This window comes from Lepus europaeus, chromosome 18, assembly GCF_033115175.1.
Source record: "Lepus europaeus isolate LE1 chromosome 18, mLepTim1.pri, whole genome shotgun sequence".
Classification (NCBI taxonomy): Eukaryota; Metazoa; Chordata; class Mammalia; order Lagomorpha; family Leporidae; genus Lepus; species Lepus europaeus.
In genome coordinates this window covers 47,233,675-47,259,617 of record NC_084844.1, presented here as the reverse complement: position 1 = coordinate 47,259,617, position 25,943 = coordinate 47,233,675, and the positions used below count along the sequence as shown (strand labels likewise).

Sequence of the window (25,943 nt, the reverse complement as noted above, 5' to 3'; positions counted from 1 at the left end):
GCTGCTTGGATCTTTAGTTTCTTCTCCAAAATCTCTGACTCTAGTGCTTGAGTGGGATGGGAGGAGGGAATCATGGGTATAGAGCTTAATTTGCAAACCCAGAGATGCTCTTACACATCTGGCCATGCTAAAGGCAGCAGCAAGGCCTCTTGGAGGCTGCAGACCCAGAGCCTCTCCCAGGGGAGAGGCATTGTTGAAATGTTTCATTGCAGAGACCATACGCTTGGCAGGGATTGGGAATAGCTGTTTCTGGACTCATGTACCCTGTTTGTTCAATATGGAAAAGTCTAGTTCCCTATGGGATATCCCTTGTGGGAGCCTGCCAGGGAGCAAGAACAGAGAATTGATGAGCTTTGGTGACTCAAATCTGGAAGCACAAAATCTCCCCGACCCAGAATTAGACTAGTATACTAGTGTGCATTCTGAAACACTTCTCTTAACCCTCTTTGGAGATGTTTGGCAGGGTGGAAAGTGGTGGATGGGAGTGGGGGTAGGGTGGGGAGCTTGTTCTGATGACCAGGTCATAGTCAAAGGATGTTACCAGAATCTGTTCTGTTCCCTCCACCCCACTTAGATAAGGGTGTTGTGGTTTTCCCTGATGGAAATATGTGTAGCATGGAATTGGCATTATTTTTTGTGTTTGTTTGTAAGGAGGATTTGGTCCATGCTGCCAAGAAATCATTTGAGAGAATAGACAGAGAGTGCTCTGTCCCAGGGCTAGCAGGTTATTATCTGAAATGCCAGGAAGTAGGAATTGCCCTATGGAGACTGTTGTAAAACAGACCTGGTGTTGCTGGACTGAGTGTTGCAGGTTCTCTTGTCATACCTTTTCTCAGCCTGTTTTCTCTCTCTCTGAGCTTGATGTAGTTCCCTTCTCACTTGTACCTGGGAGTTATGCCCATCTTACTGGCAGGGAACGTCCCTGGTTAGTAAGTATGCCACACCTTCCCTTGAAACATGGCTCCTTCTGGGACCCAGCAAGGGCTTTTGCTAGTCTCATCTGAATCTGAGAGAATTCCCTACTCTTATGCTGCCTGCTATAGCATTTAGAATTGCCAGCATAAGGCATGATGCAGAGACTCAGATGCCTTTTAGAACTTGGCTAATTATTCCTGAGATAGCTATTTGTTTAAATGGCCTTGAGGAAAAACGGAGTACTGGGGGCCTACACTGGTTTCCAAAAAGGAGAAAATAAAGTTTGTAAAATGCTGTCCCGGGAAACCGTAAAATGCAAAGGGGAGGGAGCTCCTGCTCCCCAATAGGAGGCTCACTAGACTTTGAAGCAGGGACCTCCTGAGATGCCCTCGTCTTGGTTTTCCTGCTTCCCATGGAAAACAAACCTTAGCGATCAGTGAGGCGCCTGTACAGAGCTGCAACCTCTGCCAGGGTATTGTTCCAGCAGTGACTGACCTGGGGCCTCTGCAGGTGTGAATATAAAGGACCTGCAGCTCTCGCCTGCAAAGCATCTGTTTTTAGCAGCTTCTGCTCTGTGAAAAGGAATACCTTGGCATTTTCATAAGCCACCAGTGAGTCCTTTTCTTATAGCTGTTGTTAAGTAAAGGTTAAGAAAATATGGGTGAAAGGAAGGTGAGATGGTGACTGCAGAGAAAGAAGGAAATGGATGGTTCCCCGATTTGGGATCAAGGTACTTTTTTCTAGGACTCTTTTTCATGGTTTGTTGTAATGAGGACCCTCTAGTCAGGAAAGACACATAAAAGCCTGTAATTGAGACCCTGCTCCTCCTGACTCTCACCTCCATGAGACAGCTGGGGCCAGGAGGAGTATGGACTGAGGTGGTCAGAGGCTCCAAGGGTGTTTCAGGGAAAAACAGCCCAGGCCACAGGATATAACACTCAACTAGGACAGAGAGCTCTGTGGACGTGCTGCCAAGGACCCGGTGTGCAGCTGAGGCAGCTGTCCAGACCCCACTGTGTGGGCTGCCATTGGGAGAGGGGTGAGCAGAGCGCTCAGCAGGGCTGGTTGGTGGGAAGATGCACTTTTCCATTTCCCAGCACATGAGTCATCTTCTCTGGGCCCCTGTGCTGTGCTTGCACGGACAGTGGCAAGAAGGGGGTGTTGTGGCTGAGTAGCAGCATCTGTGCCGGGGGTGGAGAGGCAAGGGGGTTGGGGAGAGGGTAAAGATTTAAATCCTTCACTAATCAGCAGCAGTTTGAGTCACATTTTTATGAGTAAGGAAGTGATAAATCAGCCCTGCATGTTCAGCCCCCTTGTCCTGTCAGCCAGTGCCCTTCTAAAGGTTTTTCTCCAGGCTAGTCTCTGTGCTATCAGAGTCACCACCGAGCCGTGGTCCCTGTCTGGCTGAGACCGGGAAGCAAGAGTGTGACGCTGCCTGGCCCTCCCAGGTGCTTGGGTCTGTGGTGATTTGGCAGTCGCTGTGCGTTACAGAACATCTGGGCCATCATTTTTCTTTCCATTTCTCCTTGGACGTGTCCTTCTGGGTGGGTGTTTGTGTATGTCAGTTCCTGGACTCTGCGGAGAAGGAGCGTTCCAGCCTGAAGCAGGGAAGATCTTGTGGCCCACACAGCAGTCCAGATCCTCTCAGTCTGTGCTCAAGCCTTCACTGTAGATGTAGTGCCTAGGGCACATGATTTGGAGAGCAACAGGGAAGTCCTTACTTAAACAGTGTGTGCTTTGCCAGTGCCCAGTACTATAATGAATCACTCATGTTTTGTGTTCAGTGCTACCCTTGTATAACTGTCCTCCTTTCACAGTATCTGCAGTCCAAGGATGGAAATCATATTGTTACAGACACTTTACTGTGAAGCCCTTTTTTAAAAAAAAAATTATTTATTTGAAAGAGTTACAGAGAGGGGGAGGAGAGACACATATCTTCAATATGCTGGTTCACTCTTCAAATGGCTGCAATCGCCAGGGCTGAGCCAAGCCAAAGCCAGGAGCCAGGAGCTTCTTCTGGGTCTCTTGTGGGTGCAGGGACCCAAGGACTTGAGCCATCTTCCACTGCTTTCTAAGGCACATTAACAGGGAGCTGGATTGGAAGCGGAGCAGCCAGGACTTGTACTGGCACCAGTATGGGATGCTGGCACTGCAGACATCAGCTTAACCTGCTGCACCACAGCGCCAGCCCCATGATGCCCTTTCATTTCTGCTTTCCTTGTGGACATAGAGCTATTTAAAAGCTTCAGACACTACAGAAGGCAAAATGGAGGAAAAGGCTTATATGGTGGTAAGAAAACGGCAACTTTCTTGGGTTGGAGTTTTCTCTGGAGCCAGCTCTGCTTATGAAGGCAGAGATTGTGAGGTCAGACTTGCCCCTTTCTCATAGGGGAAAATAAGTTAAGTTATGTCACTTAATTTAGCCAACTAAACTTTCAGGTCTCAGCAATAATCTTAAAACTTAAGGTCCATTTCTGGGAAGACCTTTATTTCTTCTTTTGATATGGGTTCTGTCAAAATTCTACTTCAGTGGGACTACAGGGAGTCCAGAATCCTAATCCTCATGATTGAGGACAGATACATTTGTATCTTGGCATAGTGCTGGTATTGATTAGTATTTGTTGCATGCATGGGTGGGGAAAAGCCACAGTTCTGCCAGCTCTCCCTGAGCAGTGTGTTCCTCACATTCCTGTGTCCCAAGCTTGTGGTGAGGTAGGTGGTTCCCAGAGTGTCGTCACAGTTGATAATTCCTATGGCATTCTGAGCCCGAGAGGAGAAAGGGTCTTCTCCATGTGCCTTAATATTGAATACATCAGTGGCCATCTGATTGGCTGACGTGATGTGGAGGGGGAACTGTTGTTCTAAACTACAACCACTCTAAGAATTTTAATTTAAAAAAAAATTTGTAATTTAAGGAAATAAAACTCTAGCTTCTTGAAAAGGAATAATTGAAGCCGCATTTGTGGCAGGGCATCACTGAAGCCCCATTGCGTCCCCCATCTGTGCCCAATTTGCTCCAGTCTGGCCTCTCCCTCCCTCCTTCCTCTTTCTCTCTCGCCCTCTTGCTCTCTTTTTTAAAAATATGTTTTATAATTTTTGGAATCAAAACCATCTCAGGCACACACTGTTTTATTTTACTATATTATTGGATTATACTTCCTATAAATCATTGGATTTTACTCATTGGCTGCCACTGGAATAACTTCCCTTTTCTGTGCCCTGGCCTCCCTTTTCCTCTATCAATTCATAAAGTATTCCACCTTGCAGAAAAGCCGTGATGGCAGCAAGAGGGCACCCAAGAGACACTTCTTGCCTGTGCTGTTGGAGTTGCCTGCTCTTAAGGAACTTTTGAGGGTTAGGATTGCGGTGGAACAGGGTTCATAGCCCTGTGTTAGCATTTGTGCCAGCTTTTACCATGCTAGCAGTCCTGCATTGTGGAGGAGACCCAGAGGGATAGACAGCTGCAGTTGTCTATGGGGGGGTGGGTAGAGCTTTATCCTGTAGATCTGGGACACTTCCTGCAATTGCTATGTATGGGGGTTGATTCTGGTTGAGAATTTTGGTTCTTCCAGCATACAATAGCATTAGAGACCTTTAGAGAAGTCATTTCTCCCCTGTGGCATTTCACTTCTGTCTGAGTCTCTTACCCAAGCAGAATGTATGAAGTGCCTAATCCTCCACTTGTCAGAACAGTTGTACAGGAAATCCACCTTTCATGAGGGGTTAGGCTTGAGTTTAGCTGTGTAAACTGTCCTCCTTGTTCCTCCTTCTATATCTGGTTTTAGAAGCCCAGGGGCTTTTTTTCTACAAGCATCCATGGGTAAATTTTTACAGGTTTTTTTTTTTTTTTTTTTTTTTTTTTTTGACAGGCAGAGTGGACAGTGAGAGACAGAGAGAAAGGTCTTCCTTTGCCATTGGTTCACCCTCCAATGGGCTGGTGCGCTGCGGCCGGCACACCATGCCGATCTGAAGGCAGGAGCCAGTTGCTTCTCCTGGTCTCCCATGGCGTGCAGGGCCCAAGCACTTGGGCCATCCTCCACTGCCTTCCCGGGCCACAGCAGAGAGCTGGCCTGGAAGAGGGACAACCGGGACAGAATCCGGTGCCCCGACTGGGGCTAGAACCCAGTGTGCTGGCGCCTCAGGTGGAGGATTAGCCTATTGAGCCACGGCGCCGGCCTAATTTTTACAGTTGATAGTGCTACCTAACCTTTATTTTTATGACTCTTCAGTTTAGAATAAATCAACAAAGAAAGAGGCAGCCTGGCCCATGAGTGTTGTGCGAAATAGATTTCCAGTGTCGAAGCTCTGTGCCCTGGGCCTCTGGGGGAGAGGTGACTCTGGAGCGCAGTCTCTGCGTGTGGATCTAGTCCTAGTTCCCTGGAAGAGAAGGAACAGGAAAAAAAAGTGAGTGTGTCAAGGGGTCTACCTAACTTTACAGTTCTGAGTTCTGTGGTCCTTCTTGCTTCCAGAAAGAGAAGCAGTTGTGAAGAGCTAAAGATGTGAGAAAATTCAGTCCTGTCAATAGAATTAATAAAGTTTCTCATCAAGAAATGGTCTTTGTTTTTGCCCCAAGATAATCTGGTTTGGTGTCTGTGGCAGCTTGGTTGTGGAGTTCAAAAGTGTGATTGCCGAGGGTTAATATGAGCTGTAGATTCCTGTTGCATTTCTGTTGCCATTTTATAGTTTTTTGTTTGTTTGTTTTGTTTTGTTTTGCCCCAGGATGGACATATTCTGAAGGAAAGTGATTGGGGGAATTTTAGGTGCAGGATTTTCAGCTACCTTTTCCAAACCTCCCCACCTCCCTTTTTAAACTAATTGCTTAGGTTTATTTGAAAAACAGAGAGGAGAAAGAGATCTTGTGTCCATTGATTTACCCCAAATGCCCACAGATGCTAGGCTGAAACCAGAAGCCACAAATTCACTTTGGGTCTCACTTGGGTGGCAGGGACTCAAGTACTTGAGCCTCACCTGCTACTTTCAATGTGCACATTAGCAGAAAGCTGGAATTGAGACCAGATCCAGGACTCAAACGCAGACATTCTGACATGGGATGGAAGTACCCCCAACAGCATCTTAATCACTGCACCAAATGTCCTCCCTTTCTTTTCTTTTCTTTTTTTTTTTTTTTTTTTTTTTTTTTTGGGCAGGCAGAGTGGACAGTGAGAGAGAGAGACAGAGCAAAAGGTCTTCCTTTTTTCCATTGGTTCACCCCACAATGGCCGCTATGGCTGGCACGCTGTGGCCAGTGCACTGCGCTGATCCGAAGCCAGGAGCCAGATGCTTCTCCTGGTCTCCCACGCAGGTGCAGGGCCCAAGGACTTGGGCCATCCTCCACTGCCTTCCCGGGCCACAGCAGAGAGCTGGACTGGAAGAGGAGCTACCGGGACAGAATCCGGCATCCTGACTGGGACTAGAACCCCGGGGTGCCGGCGCTGCAGTGGGAGGATTAGCCTATTGAGCTGCGGTGCCGGCCCAAATGTCCTCCCTTTCTAATCTCTTTTTTTTTTTAAAAGTTTTTCCTGGGGCCAGCATTGTGAATTGCAGGTAATACCACTACCTGCAGTGCCGGCATCCCATTTGGGCTCTTGATTCACAATCCTGGCTGTTCTGTTTTTAATCCAGCTCCCTGCTAATGGCCTGGGAAAAGCAGCAGAAGATGGTCCAAGTGTTAGGTCCCTGCCACCCACATGGAAGTCCTGGATGAAGCTCCTGACTCAGTCTGGCTCAGTCCTGACCATTGCAGCCATCTGGAATATGAACCAGCAGATGGAAGATCTCTGTCTTTTTGTCTCTCTTCTCTATGTAACTCTGATTTTTAGATAAATAAATAAATCTTTAAAAAAGTTTTTCCTGAGATAAAATTCTTAATGTATAGTTCGCAGGGAGAGGGTGTTCTCAGGCCAGATATGTGCTGTGTGTTGAATACTGGTGTATAGTCAGAATTGCAGTTCTCAGAGGGCATGAGTCTTAGTCAGAAATAATAGCAACAACTCTTTTCTAATCTGCCATGGCACTTTATAGTTGCTAAGTTTGTGGTTTCTTTAATTCTCTTGTCAGCCTTCTGAGATAGGCTGTGCAGATATTTTGTATCCGTTTTCATAGATGATGAGAAACCTCACAAAAACTAAGTATCATAAGCAGAATCCCACATCTAGTAAATTACATCCAGGTCTCATGTCCAGCCCTCTTTACCAGAACATTTGAAAGCCTCTCTGAATAGCTAGCCTAGGTGGAAAAAGAGTGTGAGTATAAAACACGTGAAGTGAATACACATGGACTGGTGTGTAGTCAGAAGTGCAGTTCTCAGAGGGCATGAGCACTAGCCACAAATAATAGCAAATAGAACTCTGTCTGAGGCTTCAGATGCACCTTTGTGCTTCATCCCATCACTCTGACTGGTGGAGCTCAGACCCTTGCTATTCCTGATAGTGTTATCATCTAATTATATGCCTCTACACAAAATATAGTTTTCTTTCACTTGCATATAAATGGAATCATGCTAACCTTACTATTTATATTCTTCTCTCTCTCTGACTTATTTCATTCCATGTGATGTTTGTGAGTTCTCTCCACATTGGTGTGTGTAGTTATAGTTCAGTTGTTTTCATTGCTGTAGTACTACATTTTTAAAAAAGATTTATTTATTTGAAAGTCAGAGTTACACAGAGAAGGACAGGCACAGAGAGAGAAAGGTCTTTCATCTGCTGGTTCACTTCCCAATTGGCCACAATGGCTGGAGCTGCACCAATCCGAAGCCAGGACCCAGGAGCTTCCTCCTGGTCTCCCATGGGAGTGCAGAGGCCCAAGCACTTAGGCCATCTTCTGCTGCTTTCCAAGGCCATAGCAGAGAGCTGGATCGGAAGTGGAGCAGCTGGGACTCGAACTGGTTCCCATGTGGGATGCCAGCACTGCAGGTGGCAGTACCACAGCACCAGCCACTGTAATACTACATTTTATTCACTTATTAGTTTATCCATGCATCTCTTGATGGCCTTTTTTTAGTTTTAAGGCTGTTACGATCATTATTAGCAGTTATTGTAATTATTAGTATATTTAGATTTACATGTTCCCATTGTGGTTTTTTTTTTTTTTTGGACAGGCAGAGTTAGACAGTGAGAGAGCGAGACAGAGAGAAAGGTCTTCCTTCCATTGGTTCACTCCCCAAATGGCCACTCCGGCCGATGCTGCGCCGATCCAAAGCCAAGAGCCAAGCGCTTCCTCCTGGTATCCCATGTGGGTACAGGGCCCAAGCAATTGGGCCATCCTCCACTGCCCTCCTGGGCCACAGCAGAGAGCTGGACTGGAAGAGGAGCAACCGGGACAGAATCCAGTGCCCAAACTGTGACTAGAACCCGGGGTGCCAGTGCCGCAGGCAGATGATTAGCCTAGTGAGCAGCGGCGCCGGCCTGTATTTTCTTTTGTGATTTATTTTGTTTATTTGAAAGGTAGAGTTAGAGAGAGAGGGAGAGATAGAGAGAGGTCTTCCATCTGCTGGGTCAGTCCCCAAATGGCTGCAACGGCTGGAGGTGGGCAGGCTGAAGCCAAGAGGCAGGAGCTTCATCCGGATCTCCCATGTGAGTGCAGGGGCCCAGGCACTTCAGTCATCCTCTGCTGCTTTCCTAGGCATGTTAGCAGGGAGCCGAATCGGAAGTGGAACAGCCGGGTTCAAGTCTGCCCCCATAAGGGATGCCGGCGTTTAAGGTGGTGGCTTTACCTGCCACATCACAGCACCAGCCCCTCCCATTCTATTTTTTAAAAATCAATTTTGGGGCCAGTGCTGTGGTGGAGTAGGCTAAGCTTCTGCCTGTGGTGCCAGCATCCCATATGGGCGCCAGTTCAAGTCCCAGCTGCTCCTCTTCTAATCCAACTCTCTGCTATGGCCTATGAAAGCAGTAGAAGAAGGTCCAAGTGCTTGGGAACCTGCACCCTGCACCGCGTGGAAAACCCAGAAGCTCCTGGCTCCTAGTGGCCATTTGGGGAGTGAATCAGTGGATGAAGGACCTTTTTCTCCTTCTCTTCCTCTCTCGATCTGTAACTCTACCTCTCAAATACGTAAATAAATCTTTTAAAAAAATCAATTTTGATGAGGTAAAGTTTATACATAATAAAATGCACCCATTTTAAGCATTCATTTTTATGAGTTTTGTTAATTTACTTGTCTAAGTAATTAATAGTTACATTCCATCCCGGGTGATCTTCAGTAATACTCCTGGCCCCAGGCAACCACTGAGCTGCTTTTTTGCCACTGTGTACTAGATTTGTTTTTTCTAGAGATTACTGTAAATGGAATGACACATTGTGTACTCTTATGTCTGGCTTCTTTTGCCCATCATTATGTTTGTGAGATGCAGTCCTGTTAATACATGTATCAGTATTTTGTTCCTTTCTATTACTGAGTACTGCTTCATTGTATGGCTATACTAAGGTTTTCGTTATCCAGTTACTTGTTGAACACTTGGCTGTTATGAATAAAACGTCCCTGAACATTTATATGCAAGTCTTTTTGTGGACATGTTTTCTTTTCTCTTCTGAAAATATCTAGGAGTAGATTTGCTCGATCATATAGGAAGTGTACGTTTAACTTTAAAAGAAACTGCTAAAGTTTTGCAAAGAGGTTGGACCATTTACATTCCCACAGCTGTTTTAAGAGTTCTACCTCTTTACATCTTTGCCAACACTTGATATTGTTAGCCTTTTTTTTTTTTTTTTTTTTTTTTTTTGGCTTTTGTATTTTAACTGTTCTGGTGATTGTGCAGTACTATTTCACTTTTGATTTAATTTGTGTTTCCCTGATTACTAAGAATTATAGGTGACTTTTCATTTGCATGTTTGCTATTTGTGTATTTTCTTAGTAAGTATCTGTTCAAATGTGTTGCTTATTTTGAAATCAAATTGTTCATCTTTTTTTTAAGATTTATTTATTTATTTGAAAGTCAGAGTTACACAGAGCGAAAAGGAGGGGCAGAGAGAGAGGTCTTCCATCTGCTGGTTCACTTTCCAGTTGGCCACATCAGCCGGAGCTGTGCCGATCTGAAGCCAGGAGCTTCTTACGGGTCTCCCACACGAGTGCAGGAGCCCAAGGACTTGGGCCATCTTCTATTGCTTTCCCAGGCCATAGCAGAGAGCTGGATCAGAAGTGGAGCAGCTGGGACTTGAACTGGCACCCATTTGGGATGCCGGCACTGTAGGCAGTGACCTTACTCACAATGCCTTAGCACCAGCCCCATTGTTTGTCTTTATTATTAAGTTTTAAGAGTTCTTTTTTTTTTTTTTTTTTTTTTTTTTTTTTTTAGTTTATTTAACAGGTAGAGTTATAGTCAGTGAGAGAGAGAGACAGAGAGAAAGGTCCTCCCTCTGCTGGTTCACTCCCCAAATGGCTGCCACGGCCGGCGCTGTGCTGATCCAAAGCCAGGAGCCAGGTGCCCCCTCATGGTCTCCCATGTGGGTGCAGGGGCCCAAGCACTTGGGCCAGCCTCCACTGCCCTCCCGGGCCACAGCAGAAAGCTGGACTAGAAGAGGAGCAACCGGGACTAGAACCTGGCACCCATATGGGATGCCGGTGCCACAGGCGGAGGATTAACCAAGTGAGCCATGGCGCAGCCCGTTAAGGTTTTTGTTTGTTTGTTTTTGACAGACAGAAAGGTCTTCCTTTTTCCGTTGGTTCGCCCCCAAGTGGCTGCTATGGCCGGCGCATTGCAGCCCGCACGCTGCACCGATCCGAAGCCAGTAGCCAGGTGCTTCCTCCTGGTCTCCCATGCTGGTGCAGGGCCCAAGAACCTGGGCCATCCTCCACTGCGTTCCCAGGCCACAGCAGAGAGCTGGACTGGAAGAGGAGCAACTGGGACAGAATCCAGCACCCCAACCGAGACTAGAACCAGGGGTGCTGGTACCGCAGGTAGAGGATTAGCCTAGTGAGCCGCGGTGCCAGCCCCCTTAAGGGTTCTTTATATAATCTAGGCATAAGTCTCTTATCAGATATATGTTTTGCAAACGTATTTTTCCAGTGCTTTCTCATTCTCTTGCCTGTGCCATTTCTCTTCTTTTCTCTTTCTGCTTTGTTTTGGATGGCTTTTATTTTTTCCATTTCATTACCTCCTCCTCACTGATTTCCTTTTCTTTTAGTAATTACAGCATGCATACTTACCTTGCCAAAAATCAGAAGTTAATCAGCATTTTCACTATGCTAGACAATACAAACAGTACCACACAACACTTAAATTCTATTCATTCAGTTCCCGGTTTCTTCTTAATTTATGTGCTTTTGTAGTCATATATATTAACTCCTTTTTTCCTTTAAGCCCTTTAAGGTAAGTTATTGTTTATTTTTATTATTTTGATAGTAAATGTTTAGAGTCACCCATATATTGACTATTACATTCATTTTTGCATTTCAGACTCTCTTCCTGGATTCATTTTCTCTCAACATGAAGTATATTCTTTATAGTCTGTTTAGTGAAGTTCTCTTGATAGCATACTTTCTTAGCTTTCTATTCATCTGAGTAAATCTTCGCTTTACCCTTATTTGTGAAGATCTATAGTCACTGGTTATTAGAATTCTAGGTTGACGCTTTTCTTCAGTCCATTTAAGGTATTTTACTATCTTTGAGCTTCTACTATTGCTGGGTAAAGTCAACTATCATTCTGATTGTTTCTTTTTTAAAATAATTCTATCGGTGTTCTGGCAAAGTGGGCTAAACCTCTGCCTGCAGCACCAGTACCTCATTTAGGCGCCAGTTCTAGTCCTGGTTGCACCTCTTCCCATCAAGCTCTCTTCTCTATGGCCTGGGAAAGCAGTTGAGGATGGCCCAAGTGCTTGGGCATCTTGCCCTGCATGGGAAACCCAGAGGAAGCTCTTGGTTCCTGGCTGCGTTTCTGTTCAGCTCCAGCAGTTGTGAGCATTTGGGGAGTAAACCAGCAGATGGAAGAACTTTCTCTGTCTTTTTTCTCTCCCTCTCTCAGTCTGTAACTCTACCTCTGAAATAAATAAATAAAATCTTAAAAAAAGATTCTGTCTTTTCTCTCAGGGTGATTTCTAGTTCTTTAAAAAAAAAAAAATCTGATAGTCTGCCATTTTAATGATTTCTCTAAGCTTAGATTTATTTTTCCTGCTATTGATAAGTTGGACTTCATGTATTTTTAGTTGATTTTTTTCCCATCAGTTTTGGAGAATTCTCACTTTTCTCAAATACTGCAATTACCCATGTTTGTCTGTTTTCCTATGACTCTGATTAGACATGTTAGAATTACTTTCTTTCACATGTCTGAAAGCTTTATTTTCCCAACTCTCTTTGTGCTGCATTCCTGATAACTTCCTAAATTCCTTTACTCTTTTGTGGCTCATTGAATCTTCTTGTAATATCTAATCTGCTATTAAATATGCTCCATTCAGTTTTCAATTTTAAGGTTTTTTTTTTTTTTTTTTTAAAGCTTTATTTATTTGGGGCCAGCGCTGTGGCATAGAGGGTAAAGCCGGTCGCCTGCAGTACTGTCATCCCATGTGGGTTTGAGTCCCGGCTGCTATACTTCTGATCCAGCTCTCTGCTATGGCCTGGGAAAGCATTGGATGATAGCCCAAGTCCTTGGGCCCCTGCACCTGTGTGGGAGACACGGAAGAAGCTCCTGGCTCCTGGCCTCAGATCAGTGCAGCTCCAGCTGTTGCATCCAGTTGGGAGTGAACCAGCGGATGGAAGGCCTCTCTCTCTCTCTCTCTCTCTCTCTGCCTCTCTTTCTCTCTCTGTGTAACTCAGACTTTCAAGTAAATAAATAAATCCTTAAAGTAAAAAAAAAAAAAGTATTTATTTATTTGAAAGAGAATTACAAAGAGAGAGGAGGAGAGGCAGAGAGAGAGAAAGAGAGAGAGAGGTCTTCCATCTGCCAGTTCACTCCCAAATTGGCCGCAACCACCAGAGCTATGCCGATGGGAAGCCAGGAGCTTCTTCTGAGTCTCCCACACAGGTGCAGGAGCCCAAGGACATGGGCGCAGCTCTGGCTGTTGCAGCCATCTGGGGAGTGAACCAGTGGATGGAAGATCTCTCTCTTTCTCTCTCTCTGTCTCTCTCTCTCTCTTCCAACTCTGACTTTCAAGTAAATAAATAAATGTTTACAAAAAAAAAAAAAAAAAAAAAAGGCCAGCGCCACGGCTCACTAGGCTAATCCTCCGCCTAGTGGTGCCGGCACACCAGGTTCTAGTCCCGGTCGGGGCGCCGGATTCTGTCCCAGTTGCCCCTCTTCCAGGCCAGGTCTCTGCTGTGGCCCGGGAAGGCAGTGGAGGATGGCCCAAGTATTTGGGCCCTGCACCCGCATGGGAGACCAGGAGGAAGCACCTGGTTACTGACTTCAGATCGGTGCAGTGCGCCAGCTGTAGCGCGCCAGCCATGGCGGCCATTTGGGGGGTGAACCAATGGAAAAAGGAAGACCCTTTTCTCTGTCTCTCTCTCTCTCTCACTGTCTAACTCTGCCTGTCAAAACACACACACACACACACACAACAACAACAACCAAAAAAAGAAAGAAACCAAAGCTCAAGTGGATCAGTAGTAAGTATCATGAGGGTAAAGCTTGGCTAATTGCCATATTTGCATCTCTAGTTTCCTATTGTTACTCAGTCCCCAACCAGAGGATTTCCTTTTATATTACTGGCTTACTAGTGCTTTCTGTAAAGGTTTTTTTTTTTTTTTTTTTTTTTTTTTTAAGATTTATTTATTTATTTGAAAGTCAGAGCTACACGGAGAGAGAAGGAGAGGCAGAGAGAGAGAGAGAAAGGTCTTCCATCTGCTGGTCCTCTCCCCGAATGGCCACAATGGCTGGAGCTGGGCCAATCCAAAGCCAGGAGCGAGGAGCTTCTTCCAGGTCTCCCATGCGGTGCAGGGGCCCAAGAACTTGGTCCATCTTCTGCTTTCCCAGACCATACCAGAGAGCTGGATCGGTAGTGGAGCAGCTGAGACTTGAACTGGCGCCCATATGGGATGCAGCACTGCAGGTGGTGGCTTTGCCTGCTACACCACAGCGCTGTCCCCACCCCCTTCCTTTTAAAAGCTCTACCTGTGAGCAGTGTGACTGCCACCTTGTCCAGAGCGGCAAAGGCATGTGGGTTACTCTTCCAAAAGGCAGCTCCTTTTCCAGCTCCTGTCCATTTGTAGCCTAGGCTTATGGTAGATGATGCTAGTGGACTCATTTTTTGATCTTTCCAAGAGGTGTTCAGTGTATAGAATACTTACTCAGAAGGCTAAGTAGGTGGAAAAGAATGGCAAAGGGAGGGGAGAGGGAACTATGCAACAGAGATGATAGAAGCCATTTATAATTTGCTAAAGGGGTGTGAGCTAGGGATCTGGGAAAAAGTGCTCTCTTGTTTCAGCTATATCACATTGCATATCTGGTGAACCCTGTTGGTCCATAAAATCCTTTCCATTAGTCAGGGTACTCTGTGCTGCTGCTCTTCTTAGTGCTTCAGTGTGCTTGCATGTCTTCGTTTCCTTTTAAGAAGGCAGACTGTCATGTATTTAGCGATATATTTACAGTAATTGGAGCTTTCTAGCTTGTTCATTCCTCTCTTCAGATACAAAACTCCCATCTTGAAGCTTTATGCTCAGAAAATGCCCGTGTGATCCCTTGCCCCAAGTGCCAACAGCAGATGCAGCAATTGACACGCTGCAGGGAATTTCCAACTGCTGGGCAGGTTTTTGAAATCCAGACACGTGCTATTCACACTTTGGCTTCTGAGGCAAGGATCAGCGGTTGAAAGTGGGGAGGGACTGGCAGGGAATGGGAGGGAGAAGGATCTTACAATGCCTGCCCAGGGCTTAAGACCGTGTCAGCTTTCTTCATTTCTTCTCCAGCTGGCGTTGGCAGGATAGCGTAAATCACTGTAGAGTGGTTATGAGCTGAATTCACTGGGGACCTCTGTGAGGCACACATGTGACATCACCCTGTTATCACTATCTGTTTTGCATAACCTCTTTTCACCTCTCCCCTGAGAGAGGGTGATGCCCAGAACTCATGTCAGGGCAGTGAACAGAGGGAAGTGTTTGGTAATCATGATTTTTGAGATGCCTGCTATGGACATGAGTGCAGGCCATTGACACATTCTTCAAGATTCCTCATTGTAAGAGAAAAACCTTTGCAAACATGGCTTTAATTCCCCTTGAGGATAAAACTTCTTTTTGAGCATGGAAAGACAGTTCAGAAGGCCTTGAAAGTCCTAAATGATCTCTCTTGTTCCCTTTGCCTTCCTCTCCCTTTTAGATACACATGTGTGTTCATACAGACTCATAATCTACATCCCATACAGCAGTGGTTCTTTTAAAAATGTCAGATCCAGTCACTCGTCTGTTCAGACTCCTTCACTGGCTCCTGTTTCGCTCAGGGTAAAAGCCACAGTGTTCCAGGCTTTCCTGCCCCCCACGTTTCCTCGCTGACCTCATTCACTGCTGTGCTCCCATGGCCTGGTTACTCTGTGGCTTGTCAGCCACACTGGCCTTGCCCGTCTCTGATAAGCCCTGGACTCTCCCTTCGCTTGGAATGTTCGGTGTCCAGCTATCCATGTGATGAAGTCAGTCTGCTTACTGTTCCCTCTGTGAGGCCTTCCCTACCACCCTGCGTCGCACCGCTGTTTTCTGCTCCCATCCCATACTCTGCTCTTCCTATCCTGCTCTCTCTCTCTCTAAATGTGGATAATGTAATTGTTGTATTTGTTGCTGCTTCCCCTGTGCTACACTGCTTCATGAGTGTAAGCTCCCTGAGAATGGAGGTCTCTGGCCTGTTTTATTCACTAAAGTATGACGAGCATCTGAATCAGGGCTGGTTCTTTGTAAGTTCTCAATAAACATGTGTGGACTTGAGTTCCAGTCAGATTTAGTTAAAGTCAGTCTGGCCTGTGAAGGTTGAATGGGAAGGCCAGGGGGCATCTGTTAACTGGGTTATTGCTCATAATCTTAAGATTTAACATTTTGGATTTTTTTGAGAATACTGAAAAAGATAAGAAAGTGGAAACTGCCTATAAACCAACTTCCTGGCAATGACATTCCTTTCTGTATTATGTGTGAATATTCAAGAGTTTTTCATAATGGAAAAGATTCTGACAATGTTTGATTTTACTATTTGCACTTGTAAATATTCAGAGCTTTAAAATTCTTTGTAAACTTTTTTTTAAAGATTTATTTATTTTACTTGAAAGTCAGATTTACACAGAGAGAGAAGAGAGGCAGAGAGCGAGAGTGAGAGCGAGAGAGAGAGAGGTCTTCCATCTGCTGGTTCACTCCCCAGTTGGCTGCAACGGCCGGAGCTTCGCCGATCTGAAGCCAGGAGCCAGGAGCTTCTTCCGAGTCTCCCATACGGGTGCAGGGACCCAATGGCTTGGACCATCTTCTACTGCTTTCCCAGGCCATAGCAGAGAGCTGGATAGGAAGTGGAGCAGCTGGGACTTGAACCAGTGCCCATATGGGATGCCGGCACTGTAGGTGGTGGCTTTACCCACTACGCCACAGCACCAGCCCCTGTAAACATTTTTAATGGCTGAATAATGTTCTCATATGAACATGTTAACATTCATTTAATCATTACCCTAGTTTCGGGATTTTTTCTTCCAGGTTTCTAGTATTATAAATAATGCTGTGATTAACATATGTATACATAAAACCTTGTCTGCATTTCATATTATATGTTAGAATGTGTTTATAGAAGCTCATTGTTGGGTTAAAGGGTTTCAAGTCTTTTGACCCGTTTGGTACGCGATGCTAGGTTTCTTTTTTTTTTCTTTTTTTTTGACAGGCAGAGTGGACAGTGAGAGAGAGAGACAGAGAGAAAGGTCTTCCTTTGCCGTTGGTTCACCCTCCAATGGCCACTGCAGCCGGCGCGCTGCAGCCAGCGCACCGCGCTGATCCGAAGGCAGGAGCCAGGTGCTTCTCCTGGTCTCCTATGTGGGTGTAGGGCCTAAGGACTTGGGCCATCCTCCACTGCACTCCCGGGCCACAGCAGAGAGCTGGCCTGGAAGAGGGGCAACCAGGACAGAATCTGGAGCCCCGACCGGGACTAGAACCTGGTGTGCCGGCACCACAAGGCGGAGGATTAGCCTATTGAGCCGCAGCGCCGGCCACAATGCTAGGTTTCTTAAGAAGTTGTGCCAGTTTAGATGTTCTTCCTTTTTTTCTTTTCTTTCCTTTTTTAAAAATGACCTCTTTTTATTATTATTATTTATTTATTTGAAAGATAAGGGGAGAGGGAGGGGGGGGAGAGAGAGAGAGAGAGAGAGAGAGAGAGAGAGGTCTTCCATCTGCTAGTTCATTTCCCAAATGGCCGCAATGGCCGGAGTTGAGCCAGGAGCCAGAAGATTCTTTCAGGTCTCCCATGTGAATGCAGGGGCCCAAGGACTTGGGCCATCTTCTATTGCTTTCTCAAGGTCATTAGGAAGGAGCTGGATTGGAAGTGGAGCAGATGGGACTTGAACCAGCAGCCATATGGAATGTTAGCACTTCAGGCTGGGGCTTTAATCTGCTGTGCCACAGCTCTGGACCCACACGTTTTTTATAAGATTAATTTTATTTATTTGAAAGGCAGAGTTAGAGAGATATCTTTCATCCACTGGTTCTCTCCCCAAGTAGCTACAACTGCTGGGCTGAACCAGACTGAAGCCAGGAGCCAGGAGCTTCATCTGGGTCACCCACACAGGTACAAGGGCCCAAGCACTTGGCTGCTTTCGCAGGCCATAGCAGAGAGCTGGATCAGAAGAGGAGCAGTTGGGACACAAACCAGCACCCATATGGGATGCTGGTGCTGCAGGCAGAGGCTTGGCCCACTATGCCACAGCATCAGCCGTGCCAGCATACGCTTTATCAGCAGTGTTTGAGAAGACCCAGCTACCTTCCTGTGAGCATTTCTAATTTTTTATAGTCCTTGGACTAGTGTAGGCTTTCTCATATGTTTATTGAAGAAGTGATAGAAAAACAAAACAAAACAAAACAAAAAACCTGTCCTTTAAAAAAAAAACTTAAAATTTTAGAGTGGTTTTACATTCACAGCAAAATGGAAGAGAAAATCCAGAGACTTCCTAGGTACCCCAAACGTGAAACAGCCTGCGTTACTGTCAGCATCCCCATGGCAGCATGGCACGTTTGCTTGTTGAGGAGCCCAAAATCAGTAGTATATATTAGGGTACACTCAAGGTTGTGTGTTCTGTGAGTTTTAGCTAGTGTATAATGACCTGTGACCACCACTAGAGTATAATACAGAGTAGTTTCATTGCCCTAAAAACCCTGTGTTCTGCCTCTTCATCTCTCCTCCCATTTAGCCTCTGAAAACCCCTGATCTTTTGGCCATGTTCATAGTTTCACCTTTTCCTAAATGTCGCATAGTTGAAGTCATACAGTATGTATTCCTTTTAGGTTGACTTTATAATTTACACATTCCAGGCTCCTCTGTGTCTTTTTCATGACTTGATAGCTGCTTTGTATTTAGCACTGGGTAATATTCCGTTGTCTGGATGTACTAGTCTTTGTATCTATTCACCTAGTGAGTGACATCTTGGTTGCTTCTAAGTATTAGCAGTTATAGTTATTACCAACTTGTACAGACACAAGGTTTCAATTCCTTTGAGTAATACCAGGAAGCATGATTGTTGGACTGTAAGAAACTATCAAACTCTTCCAACCCATCTTTTCCTAAATTTCTTTTGTTACTAGTGAGAATAGACACTTTCTTCTCATTTTATTAACCATTTATACCTCTGTGTAGTCTTGTTCTCTGCTCATTTTTCTTTTCTAGCTTAATATCAATTTGGGCTTTTCAAATAGTAAATCTAATTTTTTATTTGTGTTGGTTTTGTTATGTTTATGGTTTCTTTAGTGTACAAAAGTTGTAACATTTTTTGTAGTTAATTATGCTTTCTTCTTTTGTGATGTATTCCATTGCTTTTAAGCTCACATAAAGGTATTTCCACTGAGATGCAGCTATTAGGCTCTGCAAATATTTTTTCATTTCTGTCAGCTGGAGGGAATTCTGGCATGTTTGTTGGGTAATTTCATCCAGTTGGTAAGAGATGTGAGGAGCCTTACATGCTTAATTAAATGTGTTGTGAGGATAGATCTTTTGCATCAGATATAAAAGTTCTCGGCCAACAGATCAGTCTCTTTTTATACATTACTTTGATTGAGGTAAGGTTTGAGTTGTCATGCACTGCAATATCAGGGTTAAACCTTTCACCTCACCTTAGGTGAGAACTTTCCAGCCAGAAAAGGCTCAAACTTAGAAGGTTGGCATGAGTACATGATATAAATTAGGAGTTTTGTTGGCTTGCGATTTTGGTAAGGAAAAAATGTAGCTGTCTTTTGTGGTTATCCTATTTTTCAGTAATAGATGAATAGTGTGTGCTTTAACAGAATGTTATGTGAGAAATATATCTATTTTGGAGTAAAAGCTTATCAAGATAAAACCATTTATTGAGCTGAACAACAAGGGAATTGGCTGTGCCTATGGGGCTTATGTGGTACCGCTTCTTGGGCACCACCTCATGACTATATTCAGCGGGTTTTTTGGATACAGATGTTTTCTGTACTCTCCAATGGCTCACATCATTAGTTGTATTCCTTGGCTTTGGTAGTCAAAGGTGTGCTGTGGAAGGTGTGCCGAGGGTATCTTTTTTGCTCTTTGTGATTTACTAATCAGTACACTTCGCTGACTCAGGTTCTCAGTGATATACAGGGGAAAGTATGATATTTGAAATTTCTGTGCTTTTAGGAGCTCAGAGGGAGGTGTAGGGGTACAAGAGACTGTGCCTTGCCCAATGTGGAGAGTCCGGCCATGATTTCTCCCTTTTCTGGATGATTGGCACTTGGGAGGTGGGCCAGCTGCCAAAAATGTGATTTCACATTTCTCTGAAGGGTATGTGGCATCATGACGTTGAACTTTGTAATTTATTATATTTTTATAAAATTATAATATACATATGTATATGAGTTAAAAACTAATGCATGTATATGAAAACCAAGATTCTCTTAGAATGGTAGAATTCTGGGTATCTTAGATTTCTTATTGTTGATCTCCATATGTTTCCTGTATATCCTGTGATGATCACAATATTTTAGTAATGAGACATTTTTAAAAATTGTAATGAGAAAAACCAAATACATTAGTTGAAACTAAATTCTAATTTGCTTATTTATTTATTGTATCATGCAGATTACTACCACTTCTAAACCTGTGCTAGAGCAATCTTGCTCTGTTTCGTTCTAACTGGATCTAGAAAGCCCCACAGATAGTCATTATCCTTGGATTGGTACTGTATTAGCACCATGTGCATAGAAGACATTCATTAAGTGTTTATTGAACTAAATCTTCCCACCATAGTACGTTTGCTACTGATTGCCAGTATTTTTCTCCTTCTCTCATGGAAGCTTGTTTCTTCTCTTGAACTTGAATTTCGAAAAAAAGATTTTGAGGGTTTATCAGCTGGCTGCTTTTCTTTTGATATTGCTGATTCTTCAACTCTTCTTTCATTCTAGAAGATCCAACAACCTGACAAGACCAACTAGAGAATATTTAGCTATACTTGAAAATGAAATTATTTTAGCTTCATTAAATGCATAGATCCCTCAACTAGAATATGTCCCCATGAAGACAAAAGACTATGATATTTTATAGAATTTTTTTTTTTGACAGGCAGAGTGGACAGTGAGAGAGGTAGAGACAGAGAGAAAGGTCTTCCTTTACCGTTGGTTCACCCTCCAGTGGCCGCTGCGGCCAGCGCGCTGTGGCTGGCACACCGTGCTGATCCAAAGCCAGGAGCCAGGCACTTCTCCTGGTCTTCTATGCAGGTGCAGGGCCCAAGGACTTGGGCCATACTCCTCTGCACTCCCTGGCCACAGCAGAGAGCTGGACTGGAAGAGGGGCAACTGGGACAGAATCCAGCGTCCTGACTGGGACTCGAACCTGGGGTGCCAGCGCCGCTGGCAGTGGATTAGCCTATTGAGCCGCGGTGCCGGCCTCGACTTTTTTTTTTTTAAGATTTATTTATTAATTTGAAAGTCGGAGTTGGGGTGCTGGATTCTGTCCCAGTTGTCTCTCTTCCAGGCCAGCTCTCTGCTGTGGCCAGGGAGTGCAGAGGAGGATGGCCCAAGTCCTTGGGCCCTGCACCCCATGGGAGACCAGGAGAAGCTCCTGGCTCCTGCCTTCGGATCAGCGCGGTGCACCGGCCGCAGCGCGCCGCTGTGGCAGCCGTTGGAGGGTGAACCAACGGCAAAGGAAGACCTTTCTCTCTGTCTCTCTCTCTCACTGTCCACTCTGTCTGTCAAAAAAAAAAAAAAAAAAAAAGAAAGAAAGAGTTACACACAGAGAGAGGGAGAGACAGAGAGAGAGAGGTCTTCCATCTCTGTTCGCTCCTCAGATGGCCACAATGGCCAGCGCTGTGCCAATCCGAAGCCAGGAGGTTCTTCTGGGTCTCCTACGCAGATGCAGGGGCCCAAGGACTTGGGCCATTTTCTACTGTTTTCCCAGGCCAAAATAGAAAGCTGGATCAGAAATGGATGAGCTGGGACTCGAACCGACACCCATATGGGATGCCTGCATTGCAGGTGGTAGTTTACCCTGCTACACCACAGTGTTGGCCCCTTATCAAATTCTTAACAGTGTCTAAGGATGATTTCAGAATTAGTTGCTTGATCAATAATGATTGATTAGAATCTAAGGACATATAAAATGAGTGTAGGCAAATAAATTAATACATTGTTAATTTTTAAAGAAGTTTAAATATTTCTTTAAATTTCTTAATATTTTGGCTGGCAAAATGTTAATGTTAGAATTATATATATATATTTTTAAAGATTTATTTTATTTATTTGAAAGGCAGAGTTACAGAGAGAGAAATCTTCTGTCTGCTGGTTCACTCCCCAAATGGCTGCAGTGGCTGGGGTTGGGCCAGGCGGAGGTCAGGAGCCAGGAGCTTCTTCCTGGTCTCTCACATGGGTGTTGGGGACCAAGCCCTTGGGGCATCTTCCACTGCTTTCCCAAGCACATTAGCAGGGAGCTGAATCAGAAGTGGAGCAGTCAGGACTTGAACTGGTGCCTATATGGGATGCTGGCTTTGCAGTCTGGCGGCTTAACCCATTATTCCATAACCTAGCCCCTAGATTATATTTTCTAAAAATGTTTGGCAATAACAGTGAATCCCTTCTAGATGGCAATGCTACAGTAGACTGCTTAAAAAAACCAGGATTAAAATCTTCAGTGTTTTTTTTCCCCCATTTTCCTAGCTGCAAACTATATGGTTGTCTGTCTACCTCTGAAGACAATTGAAGGCCAAAGTTAGAAAGTAATTGCTATTACTTAACTAATCTTTTTTAACCCAGGATGCTCTTCCCTTCCAAGGGAGACTAGAGCACCTGGCTCTGCTGTCGTGATACCAACCATCAGAATTTTGACCTTGCTCGAGGCCCCTAAAGGCAAAGAGCCCTGGTGGGAAGGGGTGGAAATGCTTCCACATATGTGTGCTATTTCTTTAAAAGAAAGTCTAGCGGAAGTGATGCTGTAGGGAACATCTGCAGTTGGGGCTGAGTGGAGAAAGCGAGATGCGCTGCAGCTGGTGTAAGGCCCTGGCAGGCTGAGGCGCTGCTGTCTATTGGGGTTTACTTCTGTCTACATTGAAACATGGCTTGAGAGGGGGTTGGTGGCCTGCTGCCAGCCTCAGTTAGCCTGCCCTTCTCTTTCCTCTTTCCTCCTCGTTGTACACTCCGCCCCCCCCCCCCCACTCCCCTCTCTCATGCTTTAAAGTCACATTTCCAGGCCAGACGTAGAATTAATCTCTGGGCACTTCACATTGCTGGCAGCTGAAAGCAGGATGTGGGATCTTTTTTTTTTTCTCCTTCTCTCTCTGCGTCTTGGCTGACTTTTTTACCTCTCGAAGAATTTGGAAGGCCGTGAGATTCCCCCCCCCCCCCACAAGTACTGTGGAGTTTTTCAGCACGCTGATCACCCTGCTGCGGCTTCATCCTAATAGACTTCATATGTTGATGCAGTTGACATCAGTATCAAACTATTTTACATGTGATCTGGTGTATTTCCTGAGGAAATCTGCAAGATATTTATTAAGAACTAATAAAATAAACCTCTCCATGAGTTTTTAGGTAGTTTTCAATTTTTCATGTCTCTCTCGTTTCCTCTTATCAATGAGTTGCTATTTTCTCTCTCTACTCTGACCATCACAAAAGGAAACAAAAATAAATGTTTTAAACTGTTCCTGAAGGGACAGAGAGAGAATAGTTCTGCTATGATGTATCAGCCGGGGCTGTATTTTTAGTGCAGCATTGTAGAAACTAAAAATATCCTGTTATAGTGGATCCTTTTTATAGGTCTGTGTGTGTGTGTATGTGTGTGTTTATAATGTTGTACGCACAAGTGCCTTTGTACATCGGCAGCCGCTCTTCCCATTACAGCTGGACTCCATTAGTCCTTGAAAATTAATGTAATCCTAGTTAAGAAAAAAATTAATTACTCTAGCAGAGCTGTGTTTTATCCAAAGCTAGTGTTAGCTCCCTAGCTGGCAGCCGAGCTCTAGAGGCTCCAGGGGCCTGTGGAGTTGTGGCTTTGGTATCCCAGCATTTGCTGCCGTGTTTCTCCCGCTGAGAGCGTTCCTCGGTTCTTCAGGGCTAGCTGTGTTGCATACAGAGTCACTGCAGACCCCGCTGTCTCTGTGTGCTAGTCTGCTGCTCCCCAAAAGGGGCGCCCACCACAGGTTTAACTCACCTACCATAACAGGTTTGCTTATCAGGTTTCTTTCACTAGTTGAATTTTTATGTTCTCTGGAGGAGAAGTAATGTTTATCAAAGTCCAAGAGACACCTGGGATTTGCTGCGCAGAAACTGTGGGCACTGTTAGGAATGACACTCATGTTTGGCCATTACTTTTTGTTTAAGGTTTGGACTGGTCTGTGTAACACACACCTTGTGTTACAATGAGTGGCTGAGTTGACTGCTGTTTTCTCATCAGGCTTCTCAGCACCAGCCCTGGGTGAGGGGCTGACTGGCTCAGCATGTGAGGAACATTTCCAGCTTTATTATACTCAGTGTTCTGGGATAAGGTATGGGGCATAGCCCAGAAGTTGTTGCAGTTCGCCTTGCCTTTATGATATAGCTCTTGTGCAGTGCCTGCTTTTGTTGTTGTTTGTTTTTCCTCTTGATTGAGTTGGGAGGATGGAGTGGGATAGGTGGGAAGTTTGGTTGTTTGTTTTCTTACTGGTCAGACTCTCCAGGCTCTCTGCTGAGAGTCCAGGCAGGATTCATCTGCTTGGCCTTCAGTTCTCTCAGCTCAGCTGGGGCGTGGGCAGCATGGGCCTCTGTAACTCGTGACAGGCCTCCCAAAGTGCCATGATGGCATGGATCCTCATGGAGCTGTTCTCAACAGAAACAGGGTTAGTGCCCTTTTTTTTTTTTTTTTTTTTGGGCGGTGGGGGGGGGGGCATGGGCTCTGAGGCTTGTTCCTGGGCCTGCTTGTTCCTGGACCTTATGTTCTTTCCTGCTGCTGACTCTTGGTCCTCCCCTAGCCCCTCCCCATCGTCCCCTAGCTGACAACTGCTTGAGCCCTCAGCTTCCTGTACTTGATCCCCAAGCAGTATAGTTCAGTAAAAGTAGTAATTAGGCCTTTTACAAATTTATTTTATTAGAGAAGAGAGTTGGTAGGTAGTGAACTGTAATTCTAACACAGCCAGTTTGGAGATTAATAAAAAATTTAAAAAGAGCAGTTTTTACCAGAGGCGGTAGGCCTGTTATTTTACATTCTCGGCTGAGCCGAAATCAGAGCAGCGTGGGACCCGTGGTGGACTGTGCTGCAAGGAGGATGCAGAGCCACGTTCCTTGTTGTTACAGTCTGTGCAGTGCCCGTCCTTGAGGGTGTTTTACGCTGGCATTGGAAAAAAGGAAACCTTGTTTTCCAAGAACTCTGCTCTCTCTCAGCTTGATAAGCATTTAAAAATAAAAGCTGCACAATTGAAATTGGCAGTGCATCCTCATTCTTTTGTCTCTCTGTTTATTTTTTTCCCTCATCCCTCAACATGTGTGCTACAGCCCATGGTTATTACACCCTCAAGAATGATGTCCTGGAACTCAGCAAACTCGCACCAAGGTCTGCCCGCCCTACACTCGGCTGTTTGAAGCTGGCGGAGGCATCAGGGCCTAGCGCTGAGAGGCCTGCTGGAGCAGCCTCCGCAGCTCCATCTGTGGCACATTTCCCTTTTCCCCTGGAGCTGCTGCCTGGAATTTTGAGCTGCTCCAGAATCCCGATTGTCAGCTCAATCTTTCTTGTTAGTTTTTGCAGTTAACTTAATTGATTTGTTTACCTCTCCGTTGGAGGAGCTCACAAAGAAAGTGCTTTGGCACTAATCAGGAGCAGTTCTGCCTTAAAAAAAAAAAAATTCTTTTGAGCTAAAATTGTATAATGTTGACCCAGAGAAGAGAAAAGCTACTATAGTTTAGGTGAGGGTGACTGTGAGTCATGGTATGCCCAGGGATAGATGAGTGAGTAAGTAGCACACCCTTTCACTCAAGGTAAGGCAGGAAGTTTTAGTATCACACTAGCTTAGATGAAGTTAGGAAAAAACAAATGAGAAAAACCCCACTCCCTACAAACTGTTAATTCTTTGTCTAGAAATATAATGGCCATGTCAGGCGATGCCAAACCCTGCCTTAAGTGTTGCCTGCAGATTCCACTGGAGTCGTACACATGTGACCCAGGAAGAATTGCTCTATCTCTGGCACTGAGAGCAAGGACCAGCCTTTCTGTTTGAGTAGGTCCTGGTTAAGCCAACTCTGAAACAGCATGTCACTTGTTCTAGCATTTCTGGTTATCATTGCCTGCTTGGTTAAGTCAGAACCTGGAGTTAGCATGATTGGGTGTGGTTTCAGGTTTGCAGACTTCCCCAGGGCTGATGTCTGTGAAGGGTTGGTGCCTGATGTAACTGAATAGGGTGTTACTTCAGGTTAGTAGTCCTTGTTTTTGCTTGGCTGGTTGGACTGAACCTGGTATTACTGCTTCCCAAAGAATATTTTTGGTTT

The 25,943-nt window shown here is 45.1% G+C and overlaps 1 protein-coding gene across 5 annotated transcripts in view; it reads left to right on the top strand.

Moving 5' to 3' along the window:
- The window catches only part of SMG6 (SMG6 nonsense mediated mRNA decay factor), a 261,478-nt gene that overhangs the window by 73,986 nt on the left and 161,549 nt on the right, over nt 1-25,943 (top strand). The gene's annotated exons all lie outside the window — the stretch shown is intronic.